Source organism: Polyodon spathula, chromosome 5 (assembly GCF_017654505.1).
Source record: "Polyodon spathula isolate WHYD16114869_AA chromosome 5, ASM1765450v1, whole genome shotgun sequence".
Taxonomy (NCBI): Eukaryota; Metazoa; Chordata; class Actinopteri; order Acipenseriformes; family Polyodontidae; genus Polyodon; species Polyodon spathula.
Genome location: NC_054538.1, coordinates 55,724,612 through 55,738,338, shown reverse-complemented (window position 1 = coordinate 55,738,338; position 13,727 = coordinate 55,724,612).

Here is a 13,727-nt window from a genome sequence, read left to right as displayed (position 1 = left end):
CACAACTCAATCAGCTCATTCTGAGTTCTTACAGATGTGTACTTAGCATTGCCTGTCCCAGTTTCTAAATATTTTATTAGTAGTTTGTCACCTGCCTCAACGCGAAACTCTAAAAGGTCTCTCATGTCACCTGAGGTACTGCTCTTACCACGGAGAGCAATGTCATGCATGACACAATACAGGATGGTTGAAACTGGGGCAAAGTTTTTGACAATTTCCCTCTACAGTACTATTGCATGAATCATTAAGTTGTGGCTCAATTGACACCACTTTCCTATTCATGATAGAGAGGAAGTTACTAGCTTTCTCATGCAAACTATGCACCCACTTTTTGAGTGCTCCCTTGTAGCTTCATTGAAGTCTTTATACTTTGTACAAGCTTTGGTAACAAATGCGCCATGTACTCCCACAGTAACTACACAGAGCTCCTTTCAAAACAGCAGAGTATGCTAACCATGGAGAATATTGTTCTTCTTGTACTTGTAGGTTGTCTATGTCTCTAAATGTGTGAATTTGGGGGTCAGGTATGTGCAATTGATGAAATGGGATATCTGTTTCTTCTGCATTTGGCTCATGACATGTCTTATATTTCTTAAAATAATTGCAGATATCCATGGCTAAGCCTGCAACAAAACACACACAAACAGTATTCACAAACATCCTAGTTTCATGTTGTGTATATATATATATATATATATATCCAAAGTCATATCTCAAAAATCATATACTATCTATTAAATTGAAAATATTAATTTAATTATTTCACATTGAGAATAATAAGCTTTATAAACTGGGAGATGTATGTCTTTTCTAGACCAATATTCTACACTATATATATATATAGTGTAGAACTGCACATCTGACTAGAACAAATTTGGCCATGTCTAAAGATCTACCCTAAAAGACCATCAATGCAAAATTATGTGCTAGTCCCTTTAACAGGGTCAAAATTATTCAAGTGCAAAAACTGGGGTTTAATAATAAAAGTGCCTACTCAGCCCTAACTATAGTGCTACCACACCACTATAACAGTTCAAGTTATACTGTAATACCCAACACAGTTTTATTTAGAGTAGCATTTAATCTGTGAGTAGAAGTGCAGCAAATCGGAGTTTATAAAAATAATTTTTATAAATGCAGCAGAAAGGTAAAGCACATATATGTGCACATAAATCAGATATAACAACTAAATCTGATGATCCAATACTGTAAATGTGCCTCCATATTTACTCTGATTATCGAATTTAGACTAATAAGTTACCTTATGGTCCGGATTTCTTCGTGCTCCTGGTTGTTTGAATGTGTCAGTTCTTTAACTACGAAATGCACAAGTTATTTGCCACCAGTGGGAAAAAAAGGTCCTCCACAAGAATCCCTGGACAGTCCGCCCCGCCTCTGAACACAACAGCCAGCTTGTTATCCTTTTGATCAGCATGGTGTGCTTTCAATACCTTTCAAAAACATGACATCATCACCTGAATAGATGACTCCTCTGTACTACTGCTTACCACTAAATGAGAGAGTTAAATTAACGTAATATTTTTCTCAGAAATCATTTTCCTGGTGCCATCAGCGTTCCAACTTCCATTCATCTAAGTTTTTTTTTTTTTTTTTTTTTTTTTTTTTTTTTAGTAAATTCAGATTCCAGGGGGGACAAGTGCCCCCCTTGCACCCTCCCTGTGGGCACCCACGCTCCAGGGAGATTAACAGCCTGGAGGGATAACAGATTCCTCTTTGTCCAGGTCAATAGCTGGAAGGCTATGCAGTGCAACCCTGGGGAACAACACCAATTGTATTTTCAATCCCTGTTGAAACAGGGTTAGACAGTTATGAATGGCAGCCACTCTGTCGTCCGACAGGTAGGCTCGCATTGTAAGGGAATCCAGCTGGAGATCCAAGTAAACTGTACTTTGCATTGGTATTAATTGGCTTTTGAGGCTCCATCATGAGCACTGTGTGGGTCACTGCTCCTTCCTGCGACTGGGAACAAATCAACCACTCGTCCAGGAAGTTCAACACCCTGATTCCTAGGATGTCATCCACACACTTTGCGAACATGCAGGGGGCTAAGGAGAGGCTGAACGGCAGCGTACAAAACTCGAAGATGCTTCCTTGAAAGACGAAGCAGAGCTATTTCCTGTGTGCGGGATGAATAGGGACACGAAACTACTCATCTTTAAATCCACAGTGGTAAACCAGTCGCCCAGCCGGACAGATTGGAGGATGTGGTGATGTGTAACCACCTGGAACCTCCTCTCCCTCAAGAACCTGTAGTCTCAGGTCCAGGATGGGGCGAAGGCCGCCGTCCTTTTTTGGCACCAGAAAGTTCCTCGAGAAGTATGTTCTACGAGGTGGATGGCGTGTTTGAGAAGGGTTTGAGAGGCGTGTTTCGAAAGGAGGCGGGCCTGCGTGTAACCAATGTATTCGGTGGTGTGCACCCAAAAGTCTAAGGTGCAATTACGCCAGTATTGCATTTGGTGTTGTGAGACAGGGTGGTTCTGAGGCTGCAAGCCTTCATGGCGCAGGGGGAAATGGAACCGTCTGGGTCACCGTCTGTGACATGGGCGGACGTTATTGTCTCGTCCTCTGCCTTAACAGAGCACAAGAAGGGAACATTGTTGCCACCTGTCGCGATGCCTCCCGCTCTCAGTAGGAGCATTGCAGGATCTCCTCCACTGCTGTCCACGGGAGATAGGCACGTCCAGCAAGGCTGACTTATCCATATCCGGGACCCTGGCCTGTGACAGCCAAAGCTGTCTGTGTGCCACTACCAGACCTGCCAGGCTTCTGCCCAGGGCTTGCCCTTGGAGGCCTGAAATTTGCAGCAGCATTCCTGAGACCAAGCGCAGTTCTGAAGCTACTGGTTCAGGGAGGGGCACCAATTGCAAGATGCCATCCAGGTAGGCCGTGAGGAGACCTGCTGCGTTGGCCAGGTACGTTACTTGCACTTCGTCTGCATATGCTTTTTTAAGGTGGACCTCTGTTATCCCTAATGGCCAATGCAGGATCCTTAGACAAACATACCCGTAGGGGCTTGCACCAAGGCCACGATGGTAGAATCTGGAGGAAGTTGTTGTTAGTTTATACCTACCTGATTGTGAGAAGCAAAAGATAACATGATCTCCGTGGATTGACAACTTATTCCCTCGCTAGTTGGGTCCAAGGATGTCACTCCCTGGAGGGGCCTATCAGCAGCTCTGGCATAAAATGCTCAGTAAATACCTGACCTGTGGCAGGCATATCCCAAAAGTATAGTTGTTGGTCATCTTTGAATTGAAAGGGAACCAAACCATGAAACTCCGGCCTCACAAGACATCTGAATCCGGCTGTCAGCCAAGCGGAGCCAGGGGTGGGGTTAAGGATTTTCGTCATTATGTTGCATCAGTCAGTACACTCCACAAAGACAAACACAACATGAAGGGCAGCTAGTCTGAGAGAAAAGTACAGCCTTGGGACGCTGAAGAAGTGCAGGCTCTAGTTTCTCTGTGGGCAAATAGAAGTGTTCAGGAAGATCTGGTTTGGTGTGTACATTTGTGTACTTTGTTTGAACCTTTTTGTTTTGGCCTTTGTGCCTGTTTATTTGTTTATGTGTTTTGTTTGATTTTTTGTTTAATAAATGTGTGTGACAGCACTGAACTGCAGTTACTGTCTTTGAGTTGTTGGTAACATCTTGGGCCGTGAAGCTATCGTGTCATACCAGGTATAAAAAAGTTAAAAGGTTATCAGTTTATAACGAAACTGTATGCAAACCACACATAATCCTAGTTATAGACAGGAAAATCTTTTTTATAATGAGCTTCCAATCTGTTTATCAGACAGTTATTCAGTGTGTTGAGACGTTTAATTCTGGTGAATGCATATCTTCCAAATGCAATTATAGCTATTAATTTCAACTGTATTAAAAACATGCTTTTTGCATAGCTTAGCTTATGCTTAAAGACACACAAAAGGAAAAAAAAAAATGGACTAAACATAGTTCTTTCAAATCTTCAGAACATATCCATGCTAAGCTTCTTATCCATGTCAAGTTGCATCACAATTGGATGAACTGTTCTTAAGAAATAACTACACATGTGTGATGGACACTTGTATGGCTCTTCCAATAAATATTCCATACAGGATCATAAATATGCAGTCTAACATCTGCCCTTTATTCACAAACTCATGCTAACTGTATCTTTAAAGGGACCTCGGAGCAGGTTATTACTGAACGGGGAAGAGTGAAGGAAACAGAGCCCTTGTTGTAAAGGGCTAAGCCTATATCCATCCAGCAGTGCACTGACTGCATTTCAGCTTGAGCGCCCAGAACTGCAGCTGGACTTGGAAGCATGGTTACCAGGAATATAAATAAAGGAAACTTGAGTATTTGGATTCTTTGCCATTAAAACGCTATTTTGATTCAATTTTTGAAACAATTGTGTAATATATTTCAAAGTATGGCAGTTTTGTATCACTAAGCAAGTGGAATCTACAATTTAAAAAAAATAAATAGCTAAAAGCTTTTTTAAGATCTAAATGCATAACCATGTTAATACCTAACAAAAACAAAGCTTCCCTTAGCAAAGTGGGGTAAAACAGGCAAGAAATACCCCACCCCTCCAGCACTACAAACCAGAACAGGTTTGGTAGGCCAGTATATGTATCGTTCATTAAAGATGCTTCTTACAAACCTTTTCGGGTTTCTAAACACTTTCAACTATAGCAAAATCAATGTTACACTGGGTAGAGTCAATCCTTACTAAAAAAAAACAAACCACATACTTTATCTGTCTTTTAGATCTGTAACACTGTGAAAACTAGTACTTATAAACTGCTGATTTAAATTTCACGTTGAGTTACACCAGCAATTTTTTTTGCTAAGTGACAAATGGCCTAAATACTATCTAGCAGCAGCAGCGGGTGCCCATTCATGCTTTAAATTTCTCCCAGACCTGCAACTGCAGAACTAAGAAGCTATGAACAAAACAGGGTTTGTAATGCATGAAAGCTACACTGCAAGCAACAAAGTCTATCATGAATAAGAATAACTTGGCACGATATTGGAGATGTTTGTCCAGCAGCGAACAAATTACCAGGTAAATATGCTGTATACATTTGTTTTCATTCTTGCCCATTTCAGATCTTGTTTTTCTCATTATTATTTGATTTAGTAATTGTCTGTTTGAAAGAAAGAAGCCTCTTGTTGCCTGCTTTGTGCCACTAAAATAATGCTTTACTCATTAACAATGAATTAATAGTTAGGAACTTGAAATGCAAAAAATAGTTTACAGTTATTAGAATATATCCTATTAGAATTCATCTTTATTTTTTGTTATTTTAATTGATATGCATGGACTCTCTGGTACTCAGTTACAGCTTGGTGAAAGACTGGTGTCTGTTAAAGCAATTTAAAACACCACACTTATCTATGTGTAACATCACCAGGCCCTTAAAAAAAGTTCTAAGGATTTTATATGCACTGACAATGAACCCTGACGTTCTTGTGATGTTTTTATGATATCTTCAGGCAAAAGTCCAGAAGGTGTGACAGTATTGTAAGAAACTTGAAACATAGGAACCTTGCCAATGAGTTCATGTTCATTCCAGTCCTGGACCTTGTTCCAACTTTGTTGTGAATTATTTAAATGAACAGCTTTGTTCTAACCAGGTCTTCAATTGTTAAATTGAACCCAGTCATTAAGTAGCCAGTTTAAACAAAGCACTGGATGTAGTGAAACAGGGACAGAAATATCTTTCCTTAGTGTAATTCTGATAAACACATATAAAATAAAGTTGAAATCTTTCATTTCTGGTACCGTATTTAGTGGCGTTAATACAAACCCATTAACACTCACTAAAAAACACTACCACATAAAACTGTTCCAGCAACAAAAGCATTGTTATCATATAACAGCAGTATTGAATTTCAAAGCCTCCTGTACCTCAGCAATTGTGTTAGTCCACACTCCACAAAATCAGGGTCAGTGTGTGATATTTGTTCACAACATGAAACAGAAATAGTTTTACTGCACAACAAAAACATCCTGACCTGAGCGTTTGCCTATCATGTGCCCCCACGCTGCCATCTTTTTTTCCATTGATGCTTGGCCCTGACTGACCTTGGCATCGTTAAACATCAGTTTAAAGTATGCCTGTAAATGACTTGAATAGCAAAGGTCACAAACACGTAGTAAACCACAGGGGAACTGTGTTTTAACACAGATGTACATGTATTCCTTATGCAGCCTGAAAAAAATATAAAAATGAACACTTGTTCAGAACAAATCAACATGAAAATCTACCAATTTCTGTAGAAAGGGACCGCTCACCTCCTCACAGAACCTAAACTGTTTGTAAGTAACTATCTGTGTAACATTGACAGTTCTGTTCTCCTTTCAGAAAAATCAGCTGCATTTTGGAGTAAAAATCTTCCTTGCTTTTCTTTATTATATTATAATTGACATCTAGTCAAGAGCAAGTAACTTTAGTTTATTTTTTGTGATGTTTCTGTGGTCCTTATTGCAATTACTCAAATACAGATTTTTTATTTTATTGATTAGCCTGGGTTAAGGTGCTTTCACCTGAGTTCAGGATCAGCTCTTCAGTATTAGCTGCTCTACAGCCGATAGCCTTTTGTTCTGCTTTCATTTCTCTGCTGTGCATTAGATGGTGCTGGTGCTTTATTTCTATAAAGACACTTGCTCTAGCCAACAATACATGTGTCTATGGCAGGTATCTAGAACAGAAGAGCAGGTCCTGAACACTAAAGAATCTAAAAATACAAAAAACACAGTATTTGATATTTGAGTAATTGCAACAATAATTTACTTGAATGCTTCCCGTTTATCATAAAAAGGTAAGGGAACAGTACAAACTTTTTTTTTTTTTTTTTTTTTTTAAATGTACTTGATTCTGCTATATTTATTGTGTACTAACACTTAAATCTTACTGAATTTGTACTAGGAGTAGAAAGTCACTGTTACACAAATCAATACAGAGTGAAACATTCAAAACTCAAAAAGCTTCTGACCCTGTGGACCTCCATTTATTGAGAATACTACCCTTTTTCTGTGTGTTATCATTATGCAGATCAACAGCTCAGGTCTTATGTTACAAAGCATTCTAATTCTACAGATATCAAATATCAAACTATACATAATTCCTGTTAGTTCCAGCGAGCCCCAGGGCTCCATTTGATTGTGCTGACGCTGCTTTAATCATATTTGGGGAAAAAAAAAGCTGTTCTGTGGTTTCATGTCAGTTCACTATGTGACTCTATGAGGAACACAATCCACAATATGTTCCGAATCCATTGAATTCCCATTGTTGTTGTCTGTCAATGGTTCTACAAAAGTTTTCTTCAGGATAATATACTGGGTGTCATTTTGAACTTTTCTTTAATGCAAGACCACTGCAGTGTAATGTATGGGGCTGATTTTTTTAAGCATTTTAAGAAATAACAATTTTGAAAAAATGGAAATAAACATTAGGGAACAGCGAGGAGGTTCTCACGGACAGGTCATTGAGAAATGATCTGTATACATTTCAATATTAGTACATACACAAGCAATATAGATAGCAGAGTTGTATATACAGTTAGCTGTATCGCTTGACATTGCCACCCTCCAGTGCTCTTTATATCCCTGTGAAATAGATAAGGGGGAACAGAGGCATCCTTGCTGTCACCATGGACGCTGGGACCTCGGCACATGAGAGCTGTCACTTCACATCCCATTCAGGTTTGTTTTTCTCTCTTGATATGAACTGCTAACCTGAAAATACAGGGGGAGTCAACACACAACAAAGGAAATGGGAAAAAAAAAACAACCAAAAAAAAAACCTATAACTACATTTTAGGTTTTAATTCCTTTTTTTCTGTGAAACTCCACTCAAAGAGTAAACAGAATTTAGACAGCAATGAGTAAACATTACCAGTTCTTACAAAACCCAGCACAGCTGTCCATCATGATCAATCCACTGTGAAATATTCCTTCTCTGGTTCTCATGAATTATGCACTTTGGGCTGAGCAGTGGCCATAGAGAGTGATACTAATATGCACAGACCGGAGGTCCCACATGGATCACTATAGACACAATGATGTTACTGCAAAGCACACTGCACATTATTTTGGAGTTTTATATATATATATATATATATATATATATATATATATATATATATATATATATATATATATATATATATATAGGTTGTAGGATTGTAGGACAGCTTCTACAGTCACAGCGTTTTAAAAGTCAAAATACAGTAGCTGCATATATACTGTATATATTGAGGGGAGCATCAAGTTTGGGCTGTAAATATAAAGAGCTTTAATGTAAATCATAGACTAATATACAGCAACAAGAAAATAAGGTAGTTATAAAAGTGATTAAATCAAAATCACATGCATTAACAAGACCCATGTCTATACATTGCTCACCCCTGGTCAGTCTTCTGTAGCACAAAGTGCTTTTTGGAGAGATAGTACCCCTGAACTAAAGTGCATTTTTTCTTGATATCAGCCCCTAAAATAAACTGAAATATTGTCTATACGTATGTGAGGGTTAATTATCAGTGCTACGGAACTAAATTATGAATCCCAAACACCTTTTGTTAGTGATCAGAAACACACTTCAGTACATTTCAAAATTTTACAGTTGGGGTTGTTGCTGAGGGAACAGTCCATGTTTTCAATGCTACACTCACTGTTGCATTGTTGACTCCTGCAAACAAAACATACTGCTGTTTCAGACACCTGAAGCCCTATGATTGGTTAAACCATTTTAGAGATATTATCCTCAATGAGGGTTAACAAGGCTCATCCAGCCAGTAAGGTTGGAGAATGTACTCAATAAATTACATTGGCTGAGCCCTTTTAACCTTTTTTTTGTATATAGTTAATTGTGTTTACTATATTTCTTTTAAAATGTCTTTATCCCTGTTTGTAAAATCATTAAATAACTACTTAATCTGCAATAATAGTTGTCTTCTTAAAAAATGCATGATCCTTGATTTCCTGGTATCATTTGTGGTCTGCCACACAAGCATGTGCTGTAATGCAGATTTGTGTCCGATGTACTGTCAATGGCATATCGCATAGCTCATTTGATAAATATAGCCTCATAACAGGCTTACATTATTTATAAATAGTTTCTAACAAATCTATATGTGACAGAGGAATCTGTTGGGATAACAATTACTATTGTACACTCAACAAAACATAAAACATAAAATCAGATACTCTCCTTAACCATTTGGAAAGAAGTCAGGTTTTTATGCTATATAAACCGACAGATCCACTCCAGATGGTTGGGAGCTGTTTGTGACTTCCCATGTAAGATGTGGTCAAAGGGGACATCAGATAGCCCACAGGCTGGTCAAAGGAAGAATTGATCATGTTTCTCAAGACTTGTTTGGAGTTGATGCTGAATTTTTCAGGGTTTTGGTTGTGGAGGAACACCAGCTCCTGCTGTTGCCCTGCTCACAGTCCTCTGACACATACTTTGATTAACTTTTTTTTTTTTTTTTAATACAAGTTTAGCAGTCACCAATTGTTTTTTATAGGGCACCCTGGCTGACCTATACCCCCCACCCCCCTGGGTGGCGCTTAGCCAATTGTGCGCCACCCCCTGGGAACTCCCATTCACAGTTGGCAGTGGAATAACCTGGACTTGAACTGGCGACGCCCAGGCTATAGGGCACATCCTGCACTCCATGCAGAGTACCTTTACCGGATGTGCCACTTGGGAGCCCTCGTTGATTATCTTTAAAGAGAATAAAATTAATTAATATGCAGTTTGTATACTAGGTAATTTATTTCTACTTTGTAACCCATTTCCAGAAACTACGTTTACTACAGTATATATACCATGGTAAAATGTCAAGTGTAGTGAAAACAGACGCAACATGTAATCAATCGATCAATTAATTGCTGTGGTCCTCTATTTGGAACCGTTCGTATATATTAAATTAATAATGTAAGCATGTAATTGTAGGCTTTCATGAAGTGTGTACACATTTTTGCTTGTTTTTTTTTTTTTAATAATAAAGTGTTCTTAATGCTCATATTATATTACTATCTATAATAATACATTTTTGTGAATAGTTTACACATTTGTTTTTGCTTCTTGTTTTTGAATAATAGTGTTCTTACTGCATTGATTAAAAGGGATTTGGCAGTGTGGCAGGGGTGAAAGCCCTGTCGGGGCACGGGTGTGTGCTGTGTGGGGAATATTGGGTGGCAGAGCAGGGGTTAAATTCCTCCCTTCAAAAACACAGGTGTATTTAAAGGGTGATCCCCGGTGTTAGTGATGATGGTGAAGGTGAAGGCTGAGCAGTGCAGTGCAGTGCAGTGTGTTGTTTTTTAATTGCTTGTATGTATTGTAAATAATGAGGTCTTAAACTATAAGCTTTCTGGTCTCCAAGTCTCCTTGCCGACACGACCCACACCACAGGGATAAACAAGGATAAATTCAACACTGAGTTATTTATGCCGCTTAAAACATTTCTTCCTAATTGATACTTGTTAAATTAATGAGATTCAATTGATTGTTAATTTGGTAAGTGGATTTAGTTTCTGCTCTTTAGTTATGCTTAGTTCAAACAGTTAAAATGTTTGTCTCTCACATTGTGGAATGGCTGTCATGAGTTCCTTGGTGTTTGAGTTTGAAATCCCACTTATTGTCAGCGATCGGTTTTCGAGAAGTACTCAGGCCAAATATAAGTGGGCTGTAAGCTTGTTTGAATAATGGTTAAATAAAACAAAGCAAAAGCCGAGTTTACATCTAATGTCCGTGCAATTAATGAAGATTTATTAAGCGATGATAAAAGCTGTTCTTTAACCTGTCCAGAGATTCGTGAAATACATATTTGAAGGGGGAATGTCTATGTAAAAGTTAATTTGTAATTATGAAAACTTAAAAAAAAGAAAAGATTAATGTATAATTGTATCACTTTACTTTTAACAATACATGCTACATTGAAATTGCAAGTTCTTTTTTAAGTGTTACATTTGAAATGTGTAATACTATAACTAATCGTTTAAATGATTGTTGCAAAATTAAATGGTATTTGCTTTTCTGTTGAATTGCTCTGACTGTAGTTTCTAATCAAGACTAATCAAGTTGTCTGTGGATTCGTAGCAGAAACTGTGGATTCATTAATCAACAATATACAGTAACTGCCCCACACTCCCCTTCTCTTCAAAGGGTGACATCACAGATATGTTTTAATTAAGCAGTAAGGCATGAGAAGGCATGACACAGTCTGCATGTACAAATATAGCTGGCCAAAAAGGGCAACATTATGCTGAAACACTTTGATCCTTTGACCCTGTTTTAACTTTGACACACTTCTTTGTCAGCTACCGCTCCTCTGTTGTTTGAAGCCGTGGCTGCTCCAGCGCAGTGCCTGTCAGGAAATGCGTGATCTGCGCAGAATCTGCGCTTGGGAGATGCATGACCTTGTGACGTCTTTTCCGGATGAGGTCACACAGATGGCAAAATTGAACAGGTTTTGCACAAAATCTGAGCAGAAACTGTGCAGCGTTAGGAAAATATGCATATGTGAACGCAACGGCTGTCACAGAGACTCCGTTCACACGTGCAATTTAGGCCAGCCTAGGGTTGCCTTATCTCATGTGTGAACACTCAAAAAATGAAAAGACGGCCCTGGGCTGGGTGAAATTTAGACCAGCTTTTTGATGCGGCCTAAAGTAGGCAATGCCACCTTTCTTTATGTGTGAACCCAACGCAGGCCCTGGGCCGGCCTTAACGCGTCAATGCGTTACGTAGCTCAAACCACTCCTCTACTAGGTCGAGCGTAGTAGATCAAACAATGTCGGTTTTAAGAGGTAGCAACTGGGACGATGCAGAAATTAACGCAGAGGTCCATTTATTCAGCGCTTGTCAGGCGTGTCGGGTCCAATTTATTTTCACACATGCTGTTAATTTTACATGTGCTTTTTACATTTTTTTTTTTTTTCAGAGTGAAACAGGTTTAAAAGGTATTGAATCACAAAAGGACAGTCCTGCATCTCCAGCCAAGTACCACCTATTTTTCACATACCTCTTTATAGAAGTAGCTACTGATAAATCCTCTTCCGATCAGTCATTTTTGCATCAAACTCACTCTGAGTGAAACATGTTGAAAGAATTGCAATTTAAACAATAAGCAAACCTTCATGAAGTCCTGTAGTATAAGAATAATTACCCCTATTTAAAATGGACCGTCATTTTCACAAACAATGCAGAAACATAACATGATTCCATAGTTCAAAAAGTAATATAGTGACCTTCACATTTTTTTCTACACTTTAAAGTTACAAATACATTAAATTATTATGTATGCTTTAAATATTTTTTAAGCCTGTCACAATGCTTCCAACTGTTTTCTAGCTTTTGTCTGTGACTCCATGCTACTAAATTCACTGAAAGTAAATTAAGTTGCCAGACTATTGCAAACACACTGTATTTGGTGAACAGCCGCTACATACCAGAACTGCAGAAGAGGTGGCTAAGGGTCTGGAAGATAGTGAAGAAGCAGTAGACGGATACAGGCTGCCTGAATCTGAGTTGAACGGCAGGGATGTTCATTAGTCTGAAGAACAGGAGGAAGAGGATTCATGTTGCTTAGCAGCATACTGTATAAGTAAGATCCTGTGGATGTAAAGCATGGGGAGCACAAATCCGGTCCTTGATTTCTTGAGTCTGCCATAATTTTCACGTGTTATTAAATACTTCAGTGATTAAATTGGAGTTGGGGGTTGGAGTTGGCCACTCTGGCCATGGCTGCATCATGGCTGGGCTGGTTTCTGCCATGCTCCCCTCAGCAGCCTATACAGTGGCTGCTGAGGAATGCCAGGATCATGTCCTGTTCCCTCATCTTGTGGAGGCAGCGGCAGCTCCTGCTCCTCTCCTAGCTCCGGAGGTGTACTTGGGAGGGGAGACCCTGGTCATGAAGACAGTGGCTCCATTTCTTCCTCATGCTCTGTAGCTGATGCTGTCCTTTTCTGGGGCTGAGGCCCCAGACTTTACAGCAGTGTAAATTCTGCTGCTGGAGTTAACACCACCTCTGTAATGACAGGCAGGCATCCCTGGGCATTGACTTGGAGGCATGCCCGGGCAATGATGTGCAGGCATCCCCGATCGGTGATGTGAAGTCATCCCCAGGCAGTTTGTTGCAGGCATCCCCGGGCAGTGTGTTGGAGGCATCCTACCTTCCTGGTCCAGCTCCTGGAGGTGTTTATCCCACTCTGATACCATATGTGATCAGGTGTGCTTGAGTGGTGTGTGTGGGCGGTGACATCACGGACCAGGAAGAAGTGCAAAACGAAAGGTATGTGCTCAAACAAAAGACTTTACATTTCAACATTGATCTATTTCACAGACTCACGTCTTGTCTCTCCTCCGACACTTTTCGTTTGTCTTTTATACTGTGCCTAGAGCCTTAATAACCATATTAGGACTCCAGTCATATTCCCACAGGCTTTACTGGGATGGGGATTCATCCCCATCCACGCCAGCTACACTTTATGAGACCGGCTTTTCGCTGGTCTCAAACAATAAACAATAGTGTCGGATGGCTTTTGTCTGTCCGCACAAAAATCAAATACATTAATACAATAATAACAACAACACAAATAAGCATGCACAAGGGGTGGGCACCTTGCCACACTCTCTAAGAATGTTCACCTACAATCCAGAATTTTTAGACTTTTCCAGAATAAGGTTCTGCATTATCATATTGA